We start from the raw sequence: 27,964 nt of genomic DNA, 5'->3' as shown, positions 1-27,964 counted from the left end.
AAACCTACAAAAAATTTGAATAGGCAGTCTCTATCTCAATCTGTTAATAGCCATTTATGAAAAACCAACAAGCAATATCATTTGAAATTATAAAAAAAAAATGATCTCCTTCACACTCAAATTAGGAACAAGACATCTATTACCACCACTCTTGTTCAATATAGTTTTGGAAATATTAGCCATGGCAATTAGACAAGAGAAAGAAATAAGAGGAATAAAGATAGGATATGAAGAAGTCAAATTGTCATTACATACAGATAAAATGATACTCTATTCAGAAGACCCAAGATCTCCACCAAAAGTCTTCTAGACTTAATAACCAAATTCAGTAAAGTAGCTGGAGACAAGGTCAACACACAGACATCAATAGCTTTCCTGTACGTGAAAAACAGATTCACTGTGAGAGAAATGAGGCAAACAATTCCTCTCACAATAGCATCCGAAAAATTGAAATACCTAAGGATCAAACTAACAAAAGAAATCAAAGACTGCTACTCTGAAAACTATAGTACTTTGAAAAAAGAGATCAAAGAGGATGGAAATTGGAAAGACATCCCTTCTTCCTGGGGAGGAAAAAATCAACATAGTGAAAATGGTCATATTTCCAAAACTACTGCACATATTCAATGAAATCCCAATTGAAATTCCAGCAGCATACTTCACCAACTTTGAGAAAACAATCCAAAAATTCATTTGGAACAAGAGACATAGAATTGTAAAAGCAATTCTAGGCAAAAATGACAAAGTCGGGGGTATCACAAAATACAATTTGAAACTATAATACAAAGCTACTGTGATAAAAACCAGCATGGTACTGACAAAGAAACAGACCTGGGAACCACTGGAACAGATTAGAGTGTGCAGAAACAGATCCAGACACACGCAGCCACCTCATCTTCAACAAAGGAGACAAATACCTTCCCCAGAGTCAAGATAGGCTCTTTAATAAATGGTGCTGGGAAAAGTGGGTTTCAACTTGCCAAAGATTAAAACTAGACCTATATCTCTCACCATGCACCAAACTAAAATCCAAATGGATTAAAGATCTAAATATTAAAACAGAAACACTAAACCATCTGGAAGAGAGGTTAGGTAGCGCTCTGGTTAGATAGAGACATTGGTGTAGGAAAATATTTTATGAACAAAGCCTCAGTTGCCCGTGATCTAGCACAAACAATGAAGAAGTGATATCTCTTCTCATGGCTTTTTTTTTTTTAAACTCATTGGCAAGCTGTGCTCACAGAATAAACTGAATGAAAATCTCAGGACTGTCGCGGCCTACAAGACAATAGGCACAAACACAATCAGACATTCAGCTGACGTAGGCAGAATCATACATCAGTACAATCTGTTAGGACCTTGAAGAACTACGGGGAGCTGCAGACATCATAGAGAGTTTGTATTTTTTGGTTTCCTCCTTCTTCCCTAAAATCACCACAACTCAGAGAACAGATAAAAAAAAATTTGAATTGTGTAAACTATGATGCAGAAATAACATGGAGAACACCAGCTGTGTGGGAACAACTACTTAACCCTTCCTCTCTAACTCCACCACAGAGCATATGGAAGAAAATATGATGTCTCTTGCTTTAGAAAATATTTGGTAAATATTCATTTCAGCTAAAGGACAGCAATAAAGAGAGATGGAAAAAGTTTACATCTGGGTTAAACACTTAGTTCAAAACTTGAAGCAAAGAAGGCCATATACTTTCACAAAGCCAGAAACATTGAGTCTTCAAAAGCTGTGGGAAAATATCAAACATTATCATATATGTTTAATTACAAAATCAGAAGAGAAAAAAATATTTGAAAAATGAAGCCTGAGAATTTCTTGAAATTGATGCTGATGTGTCAGGTTCCTGCACAAAATATTACAAGTAAATTCCTCAAACATGACTACAGGATTTCCAAAAGCTTTACTGAGCATACAGGAGGGCAAAGTTTACCTATTCCACATCCGATTCACAGAATAACCTGGGCAAAATAGTCATGGAAAGGAAAAGCAACCAAGATCTCAGGTGCCCCTAACCAGCCATGTGATTGTGCATATCTGTATGACTAACCTATGTGCCTCTCTTCTGGAGGTCTTTTTATGTGTGGAAAACTAAAAAAGTTTTCTCCAGTCTGATTCATAACATAGTACTTTTCCATGCCCAGTCAACTTTCCTTCCCCACTCCTTGGTTCCTGGTTGCATAAACTTGTAGAAGACTTTCTTTCTGGGTTCATTCAACACTAGATAAATTTGAGGTCTGTGCTATTCCTTGACCTTCAACTGGTAGACTATTACATTGGGAAAAATAGAACAGGATAGAGTCAGCATTTTTTCACTTTTTCTTTTGGAGTAAGTGATTAAAGACTAAGCTATTTCCATTTTGTGCTGTTGCTTTCATCAGCTAATTTGACACCTGGCATCTCATTTCTCTCCAGTCAGCACAGCTCTACACAAATAATAACCACAAACCATGTTTCAAGAAGTTCAAGAACAGCAAGAAGGAAAAATTACACAGAAGATAATGAACAATATCCCAAACCTAGCTTTATTACATTGAATCTTCTACATACAAAAGGAAATGAGAAAAGATTCTTTAAGCAGTAACAACAAAGGAAATTTTACACAGAAATGAAGACAAGAAATATTGCAGATATCTTGTCAGAACCCATGCAATCCATACAATAAAGTATGCAATCTTAAACATGCATTTAAAAAACCTATGTACTTGTAATTTTATAGCCAGTAAAACAATAAAAAGAAAAAAAGAAAAATATTGTCAGACAAAAACTAAGAAAATCCATGCCAGGAGACATGTTAACTGTTATTAAATGTTAAAAGAAACACTTCAAGTAAAGAGGATGTGATACAAGTCAGAAACTTGAGTATGAATTAAGAAACATTTTCCTAGAAATAAACTGGAAATAAGTAAATTTAATTTTATGTTCTAATTTTAGTTGTTCTAAAAGTGTACTCTCTAAATCAAAGGTGTTAGCTATTATAGCATTAGTAAAACTGAAAGATATGAGAATAAAAATGGAAAGTATTCTGTGAGAAATGAGGATGAAAATATTGTAAAGCCATTACACTCTAAAGTTGGATAGCAATAACATTATTTGAAATAGGACATTAGTCAGTTATAGATGTATATTTAAACCTTGGACAATCACTAAAGCACTTCTGAAAAGGCATATGCCTTAAAATTGATAGACAAAGATAAAAGGGAATTAGAATAAATCCCCAGCAACCACAAAGAGATTAAAAAATTAGGATAAATAGAAGACATCTAAAATAATATTCTAATCTAAACTTGTAAATAATCATGTTAAGCATAAATGATTTAAGCAATAAATTGCAAATTCTGTTAGAGCACAAAAGAAAGATGTGAATATAGGCTGTGTACACTAAGTGTGCCATATATATGTGTGTGTGTGTATATATATATATATATATATATATATACATACTGGCTATGTGTGTGTGTGTATATATATATATATATATATATATATACATACTGGCTAGAAATATGGGTTAAACCAACTAAAGAATTCAGTATTAAAGTAAAGCTCAAGCAGCTCAAGCAGCTATATTTATATCTGACAAGAAGACTTTCTGAGCCGGGCATGGTGGCGTACACCTGTAGTCACAGCACTTGAGAGGCTGAAGCAAGAGAATCGCTGTAAGTTCAAGACCAGCCTGGGCTACATAATGAGTTCTAGGTCAGTCTCAATTACATAGTGAGACCCTGTCTCAAAAAAACAAAACAAACAAACAAACAAGAATAAACTTGACACCAAAGAAATCAGCCCAATCAAGAAGTGGGCAAATTAACTGAACAGAAACTTCTCAAAAGAAGTACAAATGGCCAAAACTATATGCAAAAACGTTTCAACATCTTCAGTCATTAGGGAACTATAAATCAAAACTACATTGGGATTCGTCTCAGTCAGAGTGTAGATACAAAATCAACAATGCCAAGTATGTATGATTTTATTAAAAATAATGAAATAGTATCAATATTCTATGACATAATCTAATATATGTTACTAACAGAGATTCAAAATATAAAAATAAATACTAAAATAAATACTAAAAATAAAATAAATACTAAAATAAATACTAAAATAAATACTAAAAAATAAATACTAAAATGCAGCTATAATTATTTTTGAAACATAAAGATAATTCATGAAACAATGGACAGAAAATTAAGAATATAGATTATTAAACAATTATATCTAATCAATATTTATAAAACTGTATATGATCCCGCGTTCATTCATGCATTTTTTGAACAGGGACAATATTTTGGGCCATTTGACACAGCATCATATTTAAAAGCACAGAAATCACACAAGACATACTCTCAAATCATAATAGAATTACTCTACATATAATTATAAATAAGATAAAATACCTGCAAGTCTACAAATATAATAAATTTAAATAATTCAGTTAAAATACACTGTGGGTCAAAGAAGGTTTCTCAAGGAAAATTTAGATAAAATACATCTAAATGAATGAGAATAGACTATATGATTTAATGATTTATGTGATAAAGTTATAGCAATGGTTAGAAAGATGTTTACAACATTAAATTGTTATATTAGGAAACTTAGAATTTATGGGCAAAGGTGTGAAATGTAGATTTTAACTATTTGAGTTTAAAAAAGTCTCTCCATTTGCAGGTTGCTATGCTTCTCATTATGAGAGCCATATGCTATAACTTATATGTAGATATTCCCCCAATGCCTCTTGTGGTCACAGATGGGGCTTTTTGAAGGTGTCTGGATCTAGAGAATGTGATGCTGGGATTGATTCATGCTGCAATGCCAGGATTAATGGTGCCCTACCAGGGTGTGAATGCTACTCTCCTGAAAGACACATAATCTGAATAGAATATAAGGAAGAGAGAGCTGGGGATTTAGTTCAGTGTTTCCATTGCCTACCTCACAAGCACAAATTCCCAAGTTCGATCCCTGGTGACCCCCGCAAAAAAGATTTAGACTATAAGGAACAGAAAAAGGATTGGTGCTGCCACTTGCTTCTTCCCTGCTTTGCTGCCTTCTGCCCTCCCTGAACTGTTTCTCCTTTGAGATTCCCTTCTGCCATGACACCTTGCCTTAGAGCTAGCCAACTGTGAACTAAAACTTCTATAAACTGTGTGCTACAATAAATCTTTCCTCTTTAGTTTGGGTATTAAGTATTTTGTCTCAATAATGAGAAAATAAAGAAGATATTTTATCCTACCTTTAACTTCTTGTTTCCTTTTACTTGCTAAGGTTTTGAATAATTAGCAAAATTACTCGATGCCTTGTATGAATTGTGCTTTGAGTCATATTTCTTCTCACATGCTTTATAACCAGATAAACTATTTGAAATACTGCTCATATGGAGGATTTCCCTTTCAGGAACCTCATGGGTAAGCTTGTAGTATTGACACCTGTTTTCTGGTTGAACCATGCACATAGCTGATTTTTCTGTGCATCTAGCTTTGCATTGCTATCTTCCATAAATCAGTCTTAAGTGACCCAAAACTGTGGCAATGAATGAAATCTCTGGAAACAGTACTCATGCAATATTGACTGATAACGTAGAAACCTGGGAAATTCTCTTGAAATTCAATTTTGATTTCTGGACAATTTCTTTTTAGTGTTGACTATTACAATTCATAACTTTGTATCTTCTGATGGAATGCTCCTGGACATATTTTGCCTTACTATTTGATAGATCTTACAGAACCTTGTTTGTTGAAAGCATATTAATTTGATGTTCCATAATTAGATGGCACTATTATTTTTAAATAATCCATAATGATCTATTGCAAGTATCTTTACCTCTCTCTAGAAATTTTGGGTGCTCTTATGTGAACTTTGTTGGAGTTTACTGTACACTCCACATATTATCTTTTCTCATTAAACATACATGAATAGTATGAAATGATGTTCTTGGCCCATGCACACTTGACCACTTACTGTTTCAAATGGATAAGACTGTTAGATCTGAAATGAACGATCTAGGACCTGAAGAATCCCAGTAGCATTGTGCTACATTCTAGGTAGAGTAAGTTAAAACATATAATAGTAAATGCTTTGTGACTACTCTTCAAGCATGGTATAGAAAACACTGAATTTTCATAGGGATTCTATTCCTGATGGAAATGTTAACATAGACATGAGCAGATCAAACATGCATATTTCCTCATTTCCTTAAGAATAGTAAACAATTTCAGTCCATCATGATAGAAACAGAAACAATGTGTCACTGGATGCTATTATAGGAGCAGTTTAGATGAATGTCTCACTAAAGCCAATTTAGAGGTTGAGACTGATGAAACCACAAACTAACCAAGATGTGAAAAGATTTATTACTCATATTATGAGGCTTTCTGGATGGAGTGCTGCTTTTTATTAACTTATCTTAATCCCTTTTCCTGTTGCCTTTGGGTTTTTACTTATTCTGTCATTGTATCTTTTTTCACATTAAAATACGTACATACTTAAATTCTGAGCTTCTTGTTCATTATTCAGAATGAATACATATAAAGTATTATATTATTCAATGGTGGAGTTTTCATAATGTGGCATAAACATAACATATTTGTCATCATTGATGGAAAAGAATTATATGAGTATGCAATGTTTTCCATTTTTATATTCATAATTTTACAGATATTTAAGTATTTCTATATATGGTAGTGTAGATATAAATATTTAGTTATTAATTACTTTCAATGTAACTTTTAATGTTTATTCTTATTAAATAAATAAAAATCCTCAGAAAGAATATATACTCACAAACTTTAATATTTTCAGCATTTATTTATTTGCATTTGTATATCTTCTGTGAAGCACCTCTATAACAATACAGTTTATAGAGTGATTTATTTCTAAATTATATATGAAAATTTTAAAATTTTCTCATGAACAATCATGACAGCTTAAGAAACAGATATTATCAATGTAATGGTTTAGAATAAGATGTCTCCCACAAATCTCATGTATTCACAGGTGGTGGTTTGGAAGGTGATGAGATCAATGTGTGCTCTGTATTCATTGGAAGATTAACCCATTGATGAATTCAAATATTAATGTACTACTAAGAGGTGGAATCTGGTCTGAGGAGGTGAGTCATGGTGGGGTATGACCTGCAAGGGTGAATTTTTATTCAGAGGTCCTCCTTTATTTCTCTGCTTCCTGGTTGCCATAGGTCATGAAAACTACATCAAAATAAAGTTTTCCCTCTATATTTATCCCTGTTGGATATTTTTTCCCAGCAACAAAAAAGTGGCCAATACACCAATAAATGTAGAAGCTTTTGTTGTTGCAAGCAATTCTATACAACTTTGGGGGAAAATCATTTCACACTTAAATTATAATTAGGCCTAATTTTCCTGCCTACAGGCTAGCTGTGGCATGTGGAGACATAACTATATTTTTGCCTCTGGTCACAGCCAGAAGCTCAGTGGTCTCATGATGCTCTGACACTCCAGAGGAGGATTGTATCAGCTGACGACATCCTGGTTCCTTGAGTATCATGTAGTAAGAGAAAGGTTTCACTTGGGGAGGGACAAATCCCTAATCAATATAAGTCCCTCATAGACCTAGGATCTTCATCAGCATAAGTTCCTTGCCTTCTTAGGAGCATCACAGCCCTCTGTGTCATCTGTTAATCTTAATGAACCAAGTAAAGGTTTGGCAAACTCAGGGTGCCTTCATCTTTGCTGCCCAGAAGAGCATTGATCATGTCTAAAGCCCAGCTTCTTCTCTAAGTCTCATTTCTTGTCTTTATTCATTAATTCACCTTGTGCTGTTATGGCTCACAGGAGACCAGGACGTACTGCAGTGGCTCTTTTGCTGTTCCAAGCATTTTGTGAGATATTTTTCTGTTGCCTTATTCTTTACATTTTAAAATAAACTTCCTAATGTTGTGCTTATTACCATTCTCTGTTACATTAATAGTTCTGTCACACATGCAAATATCCCTAAACAATATCTTTGCTAATGTTGCATATTTTGAATAATATATTACTGGATTTTGCAGTATATCTCTCCTTTTTTTTCACTTAATAATGTATTAATTAGAATTATAATTGGGTTTTTTTTTGTACCGGGGATTGAACTCGTGTCCCTGCACTTGCAAGGCAGATGGTGGAACTACTGAGCTAAATCCTTGGCCCAGAATTATAATTGTTTAATGCAGATAATTATTATAAATTCTCAGAACAATTAAATATATTCTTAATATAATAAAATTGTACCTCTTTTTATATTTAGTTTTAAATCCCTTACATTTGTGTAATTAAAGAAATTATTTCTATAGATACTATTTTATTTGTCACCTGGAGAAAATATGTAAGTTTATAAAAAATCTAGGCCTACCAGAGAAATCTCAAGATGATGGATTTTCATTTGTATATCTTCTGTGAAGCACCTCTATAACTATACAGTTTATAGAGTGATTTATTTCTAAATTATGTGTGAAAATTATAAAATTATAAATTAAATTTTATAAATTAAAATAATAAATTAAAAATTATAAAAAGACAGTTTCAATTGCATTTGTACACTCAAACTGTTGTTTTGTGTTTTTCTCTCTTTTATTTCTTTTGTTGTTGATTTTATATTTTAGACTAGCCTTGGACTCACTATGTAGCCCCAAATGTCCTAAAACTAGCAGTGATCCTTCTGCCTCAATTACAGGCATAAAACTACTTTTGACCAAGGTGGGTCAATTTATACCCACACAGAAAGATTTTATTTACTTTCAAAGATTTAGTTTTTTCTTAAGTTTCTATTTTGAGGGCTTAATATTTACATCTGAGAGGAGGCCACCACTTCTGTGTAGAGCAGCAGAGGGGCCCATGGAGCAGTATGCAACTCTCTGATGAGCCCACTACTTTGGTACAGAGCAGCAGATGGGCCCAGCCATGTGGGCGTGATCATAGTGTGTTTATATCCCTGCACACTGTGAACAAGAGCAAGAGGGCTTCTCAGAGGCTTCTAGATGCAAAACTGAAGCCCACTAAAAAAGTGAAGAAAATCTGTGCAATAAAGATGCTTCAGACCACCATAGTTGACAAGTTGGTTTCAGCACCTCACATCAGAACCTGGTATATCTTCAAGGGAAGGACAGCTGGAATCTACAGTAGAAGCTTGCAGAGTTCAACCCAGCATGAGGTCAAAGATTTCAACTTGGGCCTTGCAGCCAGAAATCAGCCTGAACCTCAGGGGACAGCTGCTGGCTCTAAGAGACTAATTCACTTAGATTTGCACACTCTTGCCCTTGCTCCCTATTCGGTATGCAAAGGGATACCCTTAAGGAGCCCTCTACTTGTATTTTTTATTTTCAAAGTGATATTTTTCTCTTATCATTAATCAATTACATTTTTAATCGATCGTTTTATCTTCTCAAATTTTCTTCCATTTTTTTCTCTTCTTTTTCTTTACTTTTCTTTCTCTCTCTCTCTCTCTCTCACACTCTCTTTCTCCCACCTCATTCTTCATTTCTCTCCCTTTTTGTTTCTGTTCCTATCCTAATTTGAATTTATTTTATTTCCTTTTCTTCTCTACTCTTTTTCCTTCTCTCAATTGTCATTAGTTTTGAAGTCTCTAGCCTCATACTGCTGTTAGCTTGTTCTCCTCTTGTGCATACTTTGTTTTTTCTTCTCCTCTTCTCTTCAAGAGCTTCCTAGAATTTATGTGATCTTCCTGTGTCCTCTGGCCTCACTAATTCTACCTATCTATTCCCTCCTCCCCAATACATTCCCAGTACCTATCCCAAAGAGTAAAGTTGTTATATTCAAGAGTTTACATGCTATAAACATATTTTGGGCTGGTCCTTGATTTTGATTTAATTCAGTTAAAAGTGATAGATTAATAACTATCACAAGCTGTCATTTTCTAAACTGTATGATGCTATTGTTGCTGCTGATTGTATTGCTTGAGCTAAGGTGATACGATTGATACAATCAGTTCTCCCTCCTCGTATTATGAAAATGAGAATGTTTCAGAGTAATTAGAAACCCAAAGCCTAAAGACTGGGTATATCTGGAAGATCAAAGTATTAACCCAAGAATTAAACCAAGGACAGTACAAACAACAAAAATAAAATTAGAAGACATTTAAACAAGGCACAAAAACAAGATGTCCAGCTCGACAAAGGTAAACTATGGGGGAAATGAGGTAGAAAAGCCTGATAGGCAACCATTTGGACACCCTGAATCCATAGCACAGGACATAACAAAGTGGATCAATCAGGATCTAGAAAATTTCAAAACAGAAGTAATTTCCCAGAAGAATACAGAGATGGTGATGGTGATCCAGATGAAAAACATGATTAGAAGCTCTAGAACAGAAACAGGACCAGGATAGAGGCTGTGGATGCATAGCATAAGAAAGAAATGGAAACCATTATTATACAACATAAGAAAGAAATGGAATCCATGAAACAGATTCAAACAGATATCCAGAAAAAATTCTATTGAATGCAATTGCAGAAAAATGAGCAAATGTGAAGATAGAATATTGGACATAGAAGATAGGATTGCCGTCAGTGACCATGAAAAGAGAGATCTCTTAAAAACAGCAAGGGATCATTAGAAATCTGTCCAACAACTCCTAGATGATGAAAAGAAGAATAATATAAGACTGATAGGAATCCATGAAATAGCAGGATAAAGAACAAGTGACATTAAAAAAACAAAACAAAACCCAACTATTCCCAGAATTAGTGACAGCAAACTTCCCAAGCAGAGCAAAATAATTTGACATACAGATAAGTGAGGCATATAGGACTCCAAATAGCCATAACCAAAAAAATTCTACAATTAGACATATAAAAATCAAGATCCAGGAAACCCAATAGAAGAACAAAATACTATAAGCAGTTAATGAAAAGGAATAAATTTCACACAAAAGAAAGCCCAGCAGAATCACAACAGACTTATCAACAGAAACCCTCAAGTCAGGGGGAGCATGGAGTGAATCCTAAATGAAAATGAACTGCAACCTACACTGGTGTATCCTGCAAAATTATCTTCCAAGATTGTTGGGGAAATAAGATACTTCCATGACAAGAAATACCTGAGAAATTTCATGAATACCAAACCAGCACACCGAGTAATTCTAAACAACATCCTGGAAAAAGGCATTGGAAAACACAACTCCATGAGGGCCAACAGAGCAAATATATCAGGCAAGGCAAAGAATTAAAGGGAGAGTGGGAAAATAAAAAAATGAAACAGTTAACAACAGGAAAATAACAAGACAAAGAAAAGTCAATTCATATCTGTTATAAGATTCAATGTTAATGACCTCAATTCACCAATCAAAAGAAATAGGCAGAACGGATTAAGAAGCAAAATCCAACAATATTCTGTAATCAAGAAACCCACTTAATTCACAAAGAAATTCACTAACTGAGAGTAAAAGGATAGAAAACAGTTTGCAGACAGAGTAGATTTAAAACCAAAACTAATTAAGAGAGTAAAAGAAGGCCACTATATCCCTGGAAAGGGAAAAATAAAAAAGGAATAAATGGCAATCATAAATATATATGCAACAAATAATAATGTCTCAATTATGCAAAATAAATATTAATGGACATGAAAAACAACAAAGATAAGCACTAATACAATTGTAGTGGGGGACCTCAATACTCCACTGGCACCAATAGACAGATCATCTGGACAAAAAATCAACAACAAAATAACAGAGCTGAGCCAAGTCTTAGAACAAATGGACTTAGTAGATGTCTGCAGAGTGTTCCACCCCACAAAAATCAGAATATACATTATTTTTGGTTGCACACAGGTCATTCTCCAAAATAGACCGCATGCTAGCTCATAGCACATGCTTAAGTAAATGCAAAAGAATTGAAGTTATCCCCTGTATATTATCCAACCGTAGTGTAATTAAATTGGAGATCAGTAGCATAATAAACCACAAGAACTTCACAACTGCATGAAAATTGAGTAACACCCTGCTGAACAAACAAGGGGTCACAGAGGAAATTAAAGAAGAAATTAGACAGTTTCTACAATTAAATGATAATGCCAATGCAACATACAGGAATCTATGGGACACAATAAAAGCAGTTCTACAAGGGAAATTCATAGCAGTAAATGCTTATACTAGGAAAACAGAATGAGATCAAATGAATGACCTACTGCTGAACCTTAAACCACTAGAAAAAGAAGAGCAGGGCAAACCCAAAGCTCATACAAGGGAGGAAATTATAAAGATCAGGGCAGAAAATTAATGCAGTGAAGACTAAGAGAATGATACAAAAAAATCAATGAATTGAAGAGTTGGTTTTTCAAAAGAATAAATAAAGTTGATCAACCCTTAGCCAACTTTATCAAAAAAAGGAAAGAAAAGGCAGGTCCAACAGAAATCCAGAGTGTCATTAATACCTACTTCAAAAACCTGTACTCTAATAAAATGAAAAACACAGAAGAAATGGAAAGATTCCTAGATACATATGAGTTTCCAAAATTTATACAAAAATTCTAAACAACCAAATATCATTCAGTGCAATTGAAAATGTAATTAAAACATTACTAACAGAGAAAAGCCCAGGTCCTGATGGCTTCACTGCTGAATTCTAGAAGACATTTAGAGAAGAACTAGTGCCACTGCTCTTTTAACTCTTCAGTGAAGTTGAAAGGGAAACAATACTTCCAAATTCATTCCTGGAAGCAAGTGTTACTTTGTTCCAAAGCTAGGGGAAAACCCAGCCAAAAAGAGAACTATAGGCCAATCTCCCTAATGAACATAGATGCAAAAATCCTCAATAAGATACAGGTAAACAGAATACAGAGGATGGTCAAGAAGATCATACATCCTGACCAAGTTGGATTTATCCCAGGGATGCAAGGATGGTTCTACATAGGTAAATCAATAAATGCAATACACTATATTAACAAATGGACAAAAAATATATGGCCATCTCAATCAATGCAGAAAAAGCATTCAACAAAATTTGCACCCATTCATGATAAACACCTTACAGAAAATTTGAATAGATCATCTTTATCTCAACTTGATAAAGGCTATCTATGAAACACCAATAGCCAACGTCATACTGAATGATCAAAAACTAAAAAATTTCATGCTAAAATTAAGAACAAGACAAGGATATCCACTATCACCATTGCTGTTCAATATAGTTCTAGAATCATTAACCACAGCAATTAGACAAGAGAAAAAAAATAAAAAGAATAAACATAAGAAAGGAAGAATTGAAACTGTCATTATTCACTGATGATATGATACTTTACATAGAAGACCCAAACAACTCTGGAAAAAGACTTCTAGCCTTCATTGAGAAATTCAGTAGAGTAGCTGGATAAAAGGCCAATATTCAAAATCCTACTTGTACACAAATAAAAGACTCACTGAGAGAGAAATTAGGGAAACAATTCATTTCACAATAGCAAACAAAAATGTAATATCTTGGAATCAATCTAACAAAGGAGATGAAAGACTTCTGCACTGAAAACTATAGCATTGTGAAAAAAGAGATCTAAGAGAATATTAGAAAATGAAGAGGCATCACTTGCTCCTGGGTAGAAAGAACCAACATAGTGAAAATGGCCGTACTTCCAAAATTGCTATACATATTCAATGAAATCCCAATTAAAATTCCAACAGTATATTTCTTAGAACTAGAGAAACAATTTAAACATTCATTTGGAACCAGAAAAGACCTAGAATGGTGAAAGCCATTCTAGGCAACAGAGACATGGCAGGTACTATCACAATTCCCAACTAAAAACTATACTACAAAGCCACAGTGACAAAAACAGCATGTTACTGGCAAAGGAACAGTGATATATGCACACCTTTCATTTATAGCAGTAAAGTTCATAATAACTAAAATTTGCAAACAGCCTATTTGCCCAACAGTTGGAGACTGGATAAAGAAGATGTGTTTTTTTCTATAAAATGGAATACTGCTCAGCCATAAAGAATAACCCTCCTTTTCTGAGAGGGAGTGTGTGTGTTTAGCAGAAAATCCTCTCTTCTTAGCTTTCACCCTTTAACAGCATGTGCATTATTTATTTAGTTGTATTAAAATCAGTGTTGAATTTAGCATTTCTTATATAATCAACATAAGATAAACTAGAATGGGTATGATTTCTACTCATTAAGGTGAAAAAGAGCAAGGGAAAAGAAATTTGAGAGGTATAACAGAGCATTAGTCTTTTGCATTGGTTAGTTAAAATGTAGGAGTTCATTATCAGTGCCATATTTCAGTTTTGTTTTTCCCTTCCTCCTTAAATAAAGACAAAATATTCAGGTTTAATGTGTATCAAAAGTAATTGTGTGCACATTTTACATTTCTTAATGTCTTCACTTCTTTATTATTCAAATATTTTTCAAATACATGTTATGAATATGAGGCTGATCATTTTTATTTCAAGTACCTATTTTGGTATAATTATGCTCCAGTATCACAGGCTTTTTGTTCCTTGAGAAATTTACATCAAGTTTCATGTTAAGGTAACAGCATAAATTATAGCCACATTATTATTTCCCCAATAAGTGGAAAGTAGAAATTGGTAGTATCTAGCATACATTTCTACCTAGGCTCTTCCTTTTTGTCTTTTCATTTCTTCATGAGTAAACCTTGTTATTGTGGATTATTTGTTCTATAGTTTTTGGAGGAATAAAGTTAAACTGTGACATAATTTCAACAAAGCACTTGTCCTCCTTATATGAGAAAAACTCTGACATTCAAACTAAATCCTCATTGTGCCAAAATTTCAGTGCCTTGGTTCCCCTTCATCAAGAAATCCCTGGATGTGGCTGTACTGTTAACACGTGTGCTGTAACTAAGACCTGCTAACTAAGATATGATGTGGTGCCCCAGAGAGCTAGAGACTGCTCCATAAAGGAGTCACGTATACTTTGTTGGAGGAGTGGGAAACTCATCACAATGTGCTGTCACAGGCACATTTCAGGTGGAAAAATGTGCTTGATTATGCAGTTTGTATGTGAGAGCAAGGGAATAGTCACAAGGCAAAGGTAAAGGTATGATTCTGTAATAAGAATTTGTCCAAAATATCTCCAGAGACAGTGCTGCACTGCTTATTCATATACTAAAACAGAAAAATTAAAATAAATATCATTTGAAATTTTAAAATAAAGTGGTGTGTCACTTCTCTCAAGTTCTCATATTTTTTTATTTTATGAAAAAGTAAAACAAAATTTCACAATCAAGAGATAAAAGAATAACAATAGTGTACTGTACATGGTTATCTTCGAAGTACTTTCTGAGTGAAAGATTGTTACAAAAAAGAAATGAACAAATAATAACACAAATCTTTCTTTTCAATGAACTAAGAAAAGCAGTTATGCTCTTAAATAAATGCAATATTAGACAAAAATTGTCAGTTCTAAAGTTTATATATGTGTGTGTTTCATACTGTAAGTGAAAATTTGGATTCCTACATTTATGATTAAAGGAATTTTTCATGTTTCAGTCCATTAAATTTCTGTTCTGATGAGTTCCTTGATAAATCAATCTAGTATCTATTTATCTAAATCCAATATACATATGCATGTAAATATATAAACACAGAAACATGAGAGTGTATATATATATATGTGTGTGTGTGTGTGTGTTTATATAGATAGATAGATAGATTAAGAAAGAGTTGAAGTCATTTATTTTCTAGTATAACTACCTGAGATAAATTATTATAAAAATGTGCATTGAAATTATGAATAAACTTCATTTGGGTAATGGTATTAAAAGAATTGTATATTTGAATATTTTTACAGTGAGAAAACAATTATTAGAATAATCATTGGCTTTTCTATACTTTTTTTGTTTTTGTTTTTTTGAGACAGAGTCTCACTATGTAGTTGAGACTGACCTGGAACTCACTATGTAGCCCAGGCTGGTCTGGAATTCACAGCGATCCTTCTGCCTCGGTCTCCCGAGCTCTGGGATTACAGGCATGCACCACCATGCCCATCTATAATTTATTATTTATTGTACATAACTTTTTCCTACTTCTAAGCATAAAAGTATATGCTTTCCTTTATATGACCCTGCAATTCCAATTCATATTTTCTGCTTCTGTCCTTATTTGATTTATTTAATGGAATGATCATGTTTAAAAATACTATAAGATCAAGCCCATAAGTTTCATTTGAAGTTCTCATGAATTTTCAAATAGCCTGTTTAATTTTAAATTTTCTCTTATTTTTTAACATGATTTTAAGATGTTTCCATTCCACCTTTTAAAAATTTCTTCTTTTATCACTAATGACCCACATTGTTAATAATTATTTAAACTAAAAATGAAGAAAAACATCTTATGAAAAGTGGGAAATTATGTACATGCATAGAATTTAAACTTAATCTAGTTTTAAATATTGCCTAAGTGCTAGTCTTATGTTGTGATTTATTTGACTTGCTTAAGTATTTTCTTGAAATTTTATTTTGTGAAGAAGTATGAATGATTAATTTGTCATTCATGAAAATATACTTGTTACTCTTGTGCTGGATAATAGTGTAGCTTGGTGTAGAATTGTAATACAGTAAATTCCCAACTTATGAACATTCAAGTTGTGAACTTTCTGAGGTATACTGTATAAGATTCACATTTGTACTGTGTGACTCACTTTGTTAGATTAAGAACAAATCTGATTTATAAACATTCTCCCTGAATGGAACTTATTCATAAGTCTGGGATTTATGGATTATGATCTTGTTCTGTCTTGTATTAGTTATCCTTTCCTTTGCTGGAAAAAATACTAAATACTTGCAACTTAGAGGAGAAGTTTAAGGGGATTCAGTTTATGATCAGTTTGATTCCATGCAGGAATATCACGGCAGAAGTGTGTGGTAGAGTAAAGATCCTTATTTTATGGCTCTTGGAAAGCAGATCGGGGAAACATTGCCAGAGGTTTGGGGAGAAGAATCTGATACAGACGCCCCCAAATCCATGACTCTCTGGGCACAGCCAGAAATGCGCTCCACCTATCACTGGGGAAGATCTCCAAGTCTTTCAAGTTGACACTAATGGCCACATTTCTACAATTTATTCTTTCTCTATGGAATTTTGAATTTGTATTACAAATCTAAATTTGACGTGTTTTTTTTTGGGGGGGGTACCGTGCATCAAACTAGGGTCATTGCGCTTAGCGAGAGCGGCACCACGGAGCTAAAACCCAGCTCTAGTTTCTGTTCTTTTGCACTGGTAATTTGAATTACATATTTACTTATCACTCTGGCTCTTTTAGAAGCACTTTGATAAGAAGACCCAAGTTTTTTTTAAATCTAATACATTTTCTTCAATTAATTTCTGAGTTCTTTTGTTATAAGTTTACTTGATTTAATGTTTCAAATGCCTTTATTTTATAGGTTTTGGAATTCTTCAGACACTTCACCACATTAATCTAAAACATATTAGATTAAACTTGTATTAGTTCTTAGGCAGAATGAATTCAGAGTGATGGTTTAAATCATATTTCCATAATAATTATGTATTTTACAGTGTATTTTTCTTACTAATTTTTATATTCATTCTTTAAAAAATTGGTCAGTAGAAAACAATGTACCATGGTTGATATTAATTATCTTATATTTAATTTCCATTTTCATTCTGAATGATCAAGAGGCAGACCACATGTTTTATATTGTTGCAATGTTTTTTTAATGGAAGTGATACATTACAAATTTGATGATAAACCAAATTAGAAAGCGATTTAATTTCTAGCAGAAACATTCCAATTGCTTCCTCATGTGACAGATTTTCTGATTTAATTTACAAACCGGTTTGAAATTTCTCTTTCTCTCTCAAATAAGGAAATCTATAACTTTACACCCAGCTAAAATTATTCTTCCATATTAAAAACGTAATAAAGATATTCTTAGGCAAGCAACTGATAAAAAAATCTGTTGCTCATAAAGAGATATAACCAAAAATGCTATAGAAAAATTTTCAGGCTGAACAGCCATTATATCATGCAGAAAAAAGAAAATATAAGAATAATTCAGATTTTCAGAAAACACAAATAAATGAGTAAATATAAAATTTTTGCGTATTTCCAACTGTAAATCTCAATTTTTAACATGCATTCAAATTACCTCGTTAGAATAATTTTAATTTTCACAATAATTTTAATTTTCTGACTCAAATCTGGAATTTCAGTTGCTCTTTAATGTGTTAAAAGTAATCGTCTACATTTTCATGATGTCAGTAATATAAATGCAATAGAGAGATAATGTTATCATTACTAACATGTCCATACCAGTCATAAAATTTATTTATCTAAAGATTAATGTGTATTTATAGTTATTATATTTATTGGTTTTTAGGGACTCTTCATATAAGGCATGAGAAACAATACTCAGTATAAAAGCATCCGTGCAATACTATTTTCCAAAATTCTAGCCAGTATGGCGCAAAATATCTACTTTTAAAAAACATAGCAGCCTCATATAGCCAATATTATGTTTTATGTTATATTTTACTATATTTATTTATCTTTTTCTTGTCTGTTTCCACAAAATCCACATTTGTTATGCTTTTTCCACCTTGAGGTGTTCAAAAATATTTAGAAAATCAAATACATGAATGGAGATATACTAAAATCCTCATTTATTTTTCATTCATATGTAGCAGTTAACATATATAACTTGAATCAATCCTTCACAATATTTATTGTAGTAAAACTCATTGTAACAGATGTAATACATATAGATATAACCAACATAATGTGGACCTTTGAGTTATGACCAGCCTCACATATGAATAACTTGGGTTATAATCAGAAATTTAGTTCAGACCAAAATTTTTGGTTATGATCCAAACAGCTGTAAACAAAGATTTGGGATGTTAGAAAGGTGTAGGTAAGCATAGATAAGCCTCACTCTGAGCCCAGATGCACATGTTTGTGGACGTGCTTCCAGTCACTGCCTTATATAACTGCTACATCACTGCTACCAAAATGGCCACCAAAAAGCTAGAAAAGAAGCTCAGGAAGAAGGGAAGGTAAAGAAAGCACTCACAATTGAAAGGAAAAAATGAAATTGTGGAGAAATATGACAGCAGGGTTCATGTGACAAATCTTACTAATATGTACAGCATGTTGAAATCCAGAATTTTGATAGTCTTACAAAGACTTGTATAAGGAAGCTACTGTTGCTAAAGATGTTACACATATTAGTAAGTCATGATTAACAATGTTAGATGAGGTAGAAAGACTATTCTTAGTGTGGAAAATTATTAGGCAATGGCAGGTTATGTTCTATTTGAGTCTATAATTTCAGATCTTATAAAAGCTAATCCATCAACAAGTGATAATGATGATAAATTCTGTGCCAATAAGAGTTGATTTCACAACTTTAAAGCAAAAACTGGGGTTCATAGCGTAACTAGGAATGGTGAAGCAGCCAGTGCTGATTAAAGGGATGCTGAAAATTGCATACACCACTTTGAAAAGATGACAAGGAGAAATGGCTTCTGTTCTCGCTTTTATGGCTCTAAATGAACAAAGCAGTCAAAAGATTTGAATTGAAGGAATGTATGTGATTTATTAAATAATAGGCACACATATAAATACTAAATTTTACAAACAAAGAAAGCTGGAATTGCTAGCATTTATTGAAGTCTTAATTTCAACAGGACTTTTAAGCAACATGATTTAATCATTCAATTAATATTTTGACATAATATTATACTAATTATTTTGATTTAAAAATTAAGTATTAAAGAAATTCACTTAGAGCTAGAATTTGGGTATTTTTATTTCTATGCCTTTTTCTTTTCTTTTTTTAAAATTTTTGTTACCAAGGATTGAATTCGGGTCCTTGCGCTTGCAAGGCAGGCCACTGAACTGCTGAGCTAAATCCCTGGCCCTATGCTTATTTAAATATTAGAAATTATTTACAGCAAATTCTAGTCTTGCTCAAATGTCAAATGAGTTTTAAAGGTATATTTTTTTAAAGCATAAGATGATAATACTTAAAACTACAAGAAAAAAAGAGAAAAACGGGTGTCATACATTTTTTTCCAAAACCACAGGACTTATAGAAAGTAAACATATTTTACTTGAAAACATCGAAGTGCTTCAAAGTAAAGGAATGTGTAATTTCATACAGTGTCTTCTGCGATTGGTGATTCACGCCTAATTTCGGTCAAGCTAAGCTGCAGTGTAAAACAGAGGCAGAGACTGTGAAGTCAGGCCATCTTTTCCTCTGAGGAATGTTCATAACTTGCAATAGCTTTTGGGTTTGTCTGTAAGTAGAGATATCACATAAATTTTCAATAGCAATATTTGAGATTAAAATGAAAAGAGAAATAGTTTTGAAATTAACTTTAAAAATAGTTCTGGATATGAATATTTTATGGAAAGCAGTTCCACCAATTAGCTCGTAGGTGTGCAGAGCCCTGATAGCTGATGCTGCCTGAGGCACATATGACTTTAGAAAAATAAATCAGCTCTGAAGAATTCAGAGGACAGGTTGGAACATGAACACAGATTAGGTCACATGAAGACGAAAGAACTGAAGTATAAAGTTCTTTCAAATTTTGCAGTAACATTTTAAACTCAATTCTCAGTAGCTCACTCTGTATAATTGCGTGGATGCCCACATACAAGGAGACTTGGAGCAGATGTTGATCTTTTATTCTCACCCTATGGATTCTGTCCTCTCTTTGAATTTATTATTGCTGCCTTCAAAGTAAATGCTCACTGGGATTTAGATGAGAGATGAAAAACTGACATATAATTATGCTTGCAAATCTTTGTATCAGAGGAATTGCCAAATGACTATTTCCTATTTGAATGTTCCTAAAAGTCACTAGCTTTTATAATAATTAACTAGAGAACTGATTTTAAGTTAACCTACAGAAATAGTCTGTGATCGTGCAAAGTTTTATGTAATTTTCATTATTTTTTAGTGTTTTCATGTTTATAGAAGAGTGGTTTTGAGGTATTTTTTAACCATTGCATGGGGAATTGAAGATTTAGTTGTTAAAAGTGTCCATTGTTTTGATCATGAAATTTGTTTTGATCAGTTAGAATCTCTATGTTCAAAAAGTATGAAATGCATCCAAACATACTCTCATTTTATATTTTTATCTTTTTATGTCAATAAAACTATACTTAAACATTATTTGTAGTTTACATACTGCTCAATTTTCTTATCTTGCTCAAATATCAAGAATGTCACTCATTTATGATTTAATACGAATAGCCTTTTAATCTGAAACCACAAATTTTTTTTGATTTATGACTTCCATTGGAAAAAAGCATTGTAATTCAGTGAAGAAAACTATATGAAAGATAAATTCAATTCCACTCATAACATAAATATCGATACATCTATTTACTCACCAGTAGTTTACAGAACTTTAAAATGTACATTTTCTGCATTATGAACCAGAGGTACTGTCTGAGAAATTTACTCACAAAATTTGCAGTATAATAGAAATAAGGATTTAATAACATCTTCACACACAGAAGAAACGTTTTACTGTAAGTAATAAAAGATGAGAATCAGAAAAATGTGAACATAATAAAATTAATTTGATAACTAAATCAAAACTTTTTATATAAAATTCCATTTGAGCTAAAAACTAAATGAGTGTTGAAATACGGGAATTTTGTTCCAGACATTGTACAAATGCATTGTGTAGGTGTGAACTTGAAACCATTAAAAATAAAAGGTTACATTAATATGGCAAAAAAAACAAGTAAAATGTAATTACCTACCAAAGCAGAGCATAGAAACAGATTGAGGATGTAGACCTGTATCTGAGGAACAATAGAAACCAATTGATTATTTTAAGAAAATTGTTTAATAAAATTTGAGATGTGTCTTTTTTTATAAGTGCTTCTTACTTCTCATATGACTTTTATTTCTTATATAATTATTCATTCTGAACAAAGCCCATATCTGCTAAAACCTAAAGCAGTAACTTAGGACCTTGCACTTGCGAGCCAGGTGACATTACCATTGAGCTAAATCCCTGGCCCCCAAAGGAGTTTCTTGATGTTATATCCTAGTAGCTTAGAGTTTCAGTTCTTACATTAAATATTTAATCTTATTTGAATTGACTTTTTAATTGTCAAAAGACAGGGGACTTGTTTCTTTTTTCTAGGTAGATATTCTATATTCTTCTCTATTTATTGGAAATACTCTTCTTCATCCAATGTGTAAACATCAGTGGGCGGTAAATGCATGGGTTTGAATTTCTCTTTGTTTCATTATTCTATGTGTCTGTTTTTGTCTCAGTGCTATGCCATTTTGATTACTAAATCTTTGTAATGTATTTTGAGATAAGCTGGTTTAATTCTTCCTGTTTTGGTATTTTGCTTAAAATAATTTTGGATCCTCGGAATTCTTTCACGATTCCATATGAAGTTTAGAATTTTTGTTACTTCTGTGAAGAATAGCATTGGTAGTTTGATATGGATTGCATTGAATTTGTAAAACATTTTCAGATGTATGAATATTTTAATAATGTTCCTTATTCTAATCCACGAACATAGAGTGTAGATTCACAACTTTGTGCATCCTCTTATTTGTTTTATCCATGTTTATAATTTCCCAAATTAATTTTGATAATGTTTTCAAATGTTATCACTCATAGTTATGTGAGAATGCACCCCAAATTGACATATGTTGAAAATGATGAATAAGCTACACGACATTAAATTGAATCCTTTCTGACCTGTTAGTAGCTCATTAGCAAAAACTTGTTCCAATATGTCCTGGAAAAAATAAATTGAAGTTTTTAAACAAACTACCTTATTATTTTCCAAGGAAGGTTATCCCTTATGGCTTTTACATAAAATAAGATTGAAAAATAATTATATGTATCATGAATAGCACAGCAGTTTAATACTTTCCTTGCAGGAAGACCTGACTTCCACCCAACCGTAGCTAAAACACATATATTTACTAAAATGTGTTAGCCAGTTTTCTATTACTATATCAAAATGCCCTAGAGTAAAACAATAAAGGAGGAAAGATTTATTTTGGCTCATTATTTTAGAGGTTTCCATTCATAGTCAACTGATGCCATTGTTGCTGAGTCAATGATAATGCAAACCATAATGGTAGAAGAAAATGATGGAGGAAAGATGCTTGAGTCATAAAGGAAGCAGAGAGAGAGAGAGAGAGAGAGAGGGAGAGAGAGAGATCTCAAGAGGAGGAAGCCAGGGGCAAGATATAGAACAAAGATCATGTCCGCACGATATTCCCTTAAGATAGTCCTTAACCCACAAGTTTCTCCCACTTCCAATGTCATCAAATTATAGATCCATGAATACATTAATTCATGATAAAGTTAGATCCTGATGTTTCAATCACTATCTCAAGCCCTGATGTCAGGATATGTGGACCTTTTAAGGAATATTTTAGAATCAAATCATAATGCAGAACTGCCTAAATTCAAATAATTGGTGAATAATTCAACGTATTAAAAATCATGGAAAACAAATTATAAAATGACAAATTATAAAAACATGATGCATTCTAAATAAAATCTCATGTCCTTCCACATGAGACTGTGTTAGCCAGCTTTTCTTCACTGTGCCAAAATACCTCAGTAAATCAACATCAAAGAAGAATATATTTACTTTGACTATACGTTTAGTCCACTGTAGTTTTGTTCCATTGTGTTTGGGCCTGTGGCAAGGCAGAACATCATGTCAGAAAGTAATGGTTAAGCAGAGCTGCTCACCTCATATTGCCATAAAGCAGAGTAAAGCAGAGGATGGAGGTCCAAATTCTCCTTGAAGGGCATGCAGAAACCTTTCTTCTAGGCCCCACCTCCTAAATGACCCCCTGCCCATCAGTACTGCCACCGATTTGATTAAAAGTTTTCAACTCCGGCCCTTTGAGATACATCTAAGCTCCAAACAATAACAGAGACATGAATATAGTACAATAATGAGAGTCCTTAAATAAGCTGTTATTCAGTTGGCTGAGTTTCTTGTCCAGAAAGAGGGCCAGTGAAATTCTGTATTTTTCAATGTTTATGCTTCTGGACCTGGGACGGAAGAAAGCAGACTTTTGCATCTGATAATTTTTATCAACAGATTGGAAATGACATTATTAAATATTTATGGATGATCTGAGGAAATGCTTATGAAAATATCTGTGAAGATGTAGTAATAAAATCTCAAGTTAAAGCAACAGGACCTGCCTTGATTCTTTTTCTCACTACTTTGCAGAAACCATGAGGATGCTTTAAGCTTTATTCATCTGGAAAATGTTAGTAAAGGTACATATGTATCTATGCATGCGTTGCCAACAATAAACAACTCAAGAAATGTAAGACAGCGCTATTAGTTATTTTCTAATTGAGCCCAGTGACATATACTGCCCTCAGTTCATCAGTGTACTTCATTACCACTATTAGATTTATGGAAATACTGTAATTTATACAGAAACATTAAATGTACAGTTCTCTGAGTTTTGATGAACATTTGCTATCATTTAATTATCCCTAAGTTCAAGATATATAGTATTTTCATTACCTCACAAATCTCCTTTCTTCACCCTTTAATCAATTTTCTAAATTAACTTTCAACTCATAGCAACAGGCTATAGTTTTGCATTTTCCAGAATGTCATGAACAATTTGTTATATAGTTGGAGGTTTTTTCCTTGCTTGGCAGTATGATTATGAGACCCATCTGTTCTTGAATGTATCAGCTTACCAGATTTTATTGCCAAGTAGAATGCCATTGTATGGATCGGCTGATATTTATCTGTTTCCTGGTTGATAAAAATTATGTTGTTTTAAGATTTAGTCAATTAAAAAACAAAGCTATTTTCAGTACCAATTTTTAGGTATTTGGGTATATGTTTTTATTTCTCTTAGATAAATAATTAGGATGATATTTATATGTCATATGGTACATATATATTTGACTTAAGAAAGTGAAATACATTTTCCAATGTGACTGTAGTATTTTTTCTTCACTACAGTTTTTGAAAATTTAAGCTTCTTCACATCTTTACTTGTTACTGGAATTACCATTTGTAAAGCTATTGTAGTATGTAGTATTTTCTGCTTTGGATATGCTTTTCCCTAATAACCAGTGAGTTTTAGTATCTTGTCCTGTGCTTATTAATGCTATTTCTACTTTGGTGAAATCATTCTTCAGATTTTTCCTACTCACTTTTAAGTTAAATTCTTAATTTGTTTTCTTATTATAGAACACCTAGAGCTCTTTATTTTGGATATCAGTTGTTTATCACATATATATCATATAGGTTTTTGATCTTTATTATCTCTTTACATTATTTAAAGTATGTTTCACCGAGCAAATTTTTTAAATATTAATAAAATCATACTTATCAATTTACATCGCCTTTGTTTCTTAAAACACAAGCTGAAGTTGTTCTCAAGTCTATCTTGTTCTTGGTGCTATCTTATGGAACAGCAAATTGCTTTGAAGTTTAGCAAAAAAATCTTTGGTCAGTCAAGCTTTCTTTACATAAAAATTTGGCAATTAAAAAGAGATATACTTATAAATATTTTAGTATTCAAGCTGAGAATTTTGCCCCAAGATCTATTTAATTATATACATATATAAGTAATTTATACATATATATATAAGCATTATTTTATTCCATCCTATTTTGATCTGTGAAACACGTATTGTTTAAACCAAGTCATTTCACTTTGTTAGAATATCTCTCCCTGTTTCAGGAGCTAGATCTGTTGTACTCTATGGGTGTCTGCTAGGCCAACAGGCACACCAATTGGAAACTTACTTTTAATGTAAATTTCTGAATTTACTTCAGAGGTAGTAATGAATCAGAAAGTCCAAGGGTGTTTTAACCAGTCCTCTATTTGGTTTATCTGCAAGCTAAAATTTAAACATCCTTCATCCAGTTATGTCTATTTCTTTTTTGCAAATCTTCTTTATTTAGTTTTTATCCTTTCAGCCTTAGATTTCATTGAAAGCACTGTTTTATCTTTGCAATGGAGTTAATATCCTTGCTGGGATATTAAATAATTTATAACATATCCTATTTCCTAGAAGTATGTTATCCTGTTTTACTATATATTTGCATATTTTGACTTTCTAAAAACATTTTGCCTGCTCATTAACAGAATATACTGTGTCTATTTCTGCTGAACAAGTGGTAAGTAAATATATATAATTTTCTGAATTTTCCCTACTGTAAGTCTGTCATATTGGAGGGCATGAAGTAAACTCACAACATAATGTTAAGATCAGTTTAGTTTTGTAACTCTAATGCAAAATGCAATGAGAACACATATTCTAAAAAAATAAACAATTTATTAGAGCTAAGACAAATTATTTGCCTAAATTATGACATAATTCATTTTTATGTAGGTGTGATTGACAAATGTGATATGGATTTGAATTAAAATTATTACAATAAAAAACATATTGCCTTCAATTCCCATCAAACTACTCCTCTTCTCTTCAAACACATACATATTCTCCTAGCCACTTTCTGCAGTTATTCTGGAAGTCCTCTTTCTTGAGTATTTCGAGTTGACTTTAGGCTGCCTCAGTATCCTGAATGGATTCAAGACATTTACTTTTCAAAGTCATTTTGACTTTGCAGAAGAATCAGAAGACACACAGTGCCAGGTACAGGAAATCATGAGGAGAGCACACGCTGCAATATTTTCACAACCCTACCTTTTTGTTAGATTGCTCTGGGCAGCAGCGTTCACTGTATTTTGCCACAGTTTCAAAAGACAAAAAGGAAGACCTCCGAAACTGTTTCATAAAGTGGCAGGAAGGATAATATGAATATGTCCCAAGGCAAGAGGAATGTTTCCAGCAGGGTTAATGACAATGTATCTTTTCCTGAAATATTTTTATTTAAAATACACATCCTATATTTTGAATACCCCTTCTATTATTCTACAATGATTATGGTTCTATTGCATTTATTGTGTTATCTTTACATATGGATTTTGTGAAGATGATTTCCGTGGCAACTGGCAGAAGTTTTCAAAAATTTTGAAGGTACAATGCTTGTGGGGTTGTGCTTTGGGTCATTCTATTAACCCTAGGGACTTTCATATTTAGTTTTTCTTGGAAGAATTTAATTCAAAGAACAAAAGCAAATTTCAGATTTAAACAAGAATAGATGAGTCTTTCTCTAAAATATAATACACACAGAGGCATGCTTACATCCTGGCTTTTAAAATTAATAATTTAAAGCTAAGTCAAACCAATTATTACCAGATATGTTTTATATTTCAAGGACATGGTCTTCCCATGTGAAAAATATGTTCATTCACATTAGCCTTACTCTGAAATTAAAAAAAAATAGGGCTATATTTTCATCACCTATGCTGTTGATTTAGTATTTTAACATTTCAATTTTTACTCTATATCAATGCAGTTTAATGTTAAATTAAAAGTAAAGTTAGAGGTACTGAGGATTAATCAGGTATTACCGAGCTACAGCACAGCTTTTCATTACAATTTGTTTCAATGTGATTTAGTGTCTCACAGAGTTGCCCAGGCTAGCCACGAATTTTGATAGTCCTCTGTGATCCTTCCAAGTAAGGTTATAGATGTATGCAATGAATCCAGGTTAATTATTTTTATTTGTAACAAAAAATTATTAAATTATCTAATATGTGATAATGATAAGTGAATCCAGGTATTAAAATAGAGTTGTAAATAAGCTCATCTTTACCTTGATCTCTTTATGTTTTAAAGGAATATTTTATTATCAAACATTGTAATTTCAAATATATGAAATCTGTCTTCTATTATGTATGCAAGTGGCTAAGATAAACAATACATGGATTTACACAATTGCACACATTAAATCATGTATATCCTTGAAACTTTCAAGGTTTAGAGTTCTTAAAAGATTTTACAAGAAAAATATGCAACAAAAGTAATCAGCAAGTAAGATATTGCCTTAGTTGACAGAAACACCTTGAGAAACATAAAAACAATAGTTCTATCACATATTTCTATA

This window comes from Fukomys damarensis, unplaced genomic scaffold (genome assembly GCF_012274545.1).
Source record: "Fukomys damarensis isolate Sample0158 unplaced genomic scaffold, DMR_v1.0_HiC HiC_scaffold_33, whole genome shotgun sequence".
Taxonomy (NCBI): domain Eukaryota; kingdom Metazoa; phylum Chordata; class Mammalia; order Rodentia; family Bathyergidae; genus Fukomys; species Fukomys damarensis.
The sequence above is the reverse complement of the archived record's forward strand: the minus strand, read 5'-3'. Positions refer to the sequence as shown.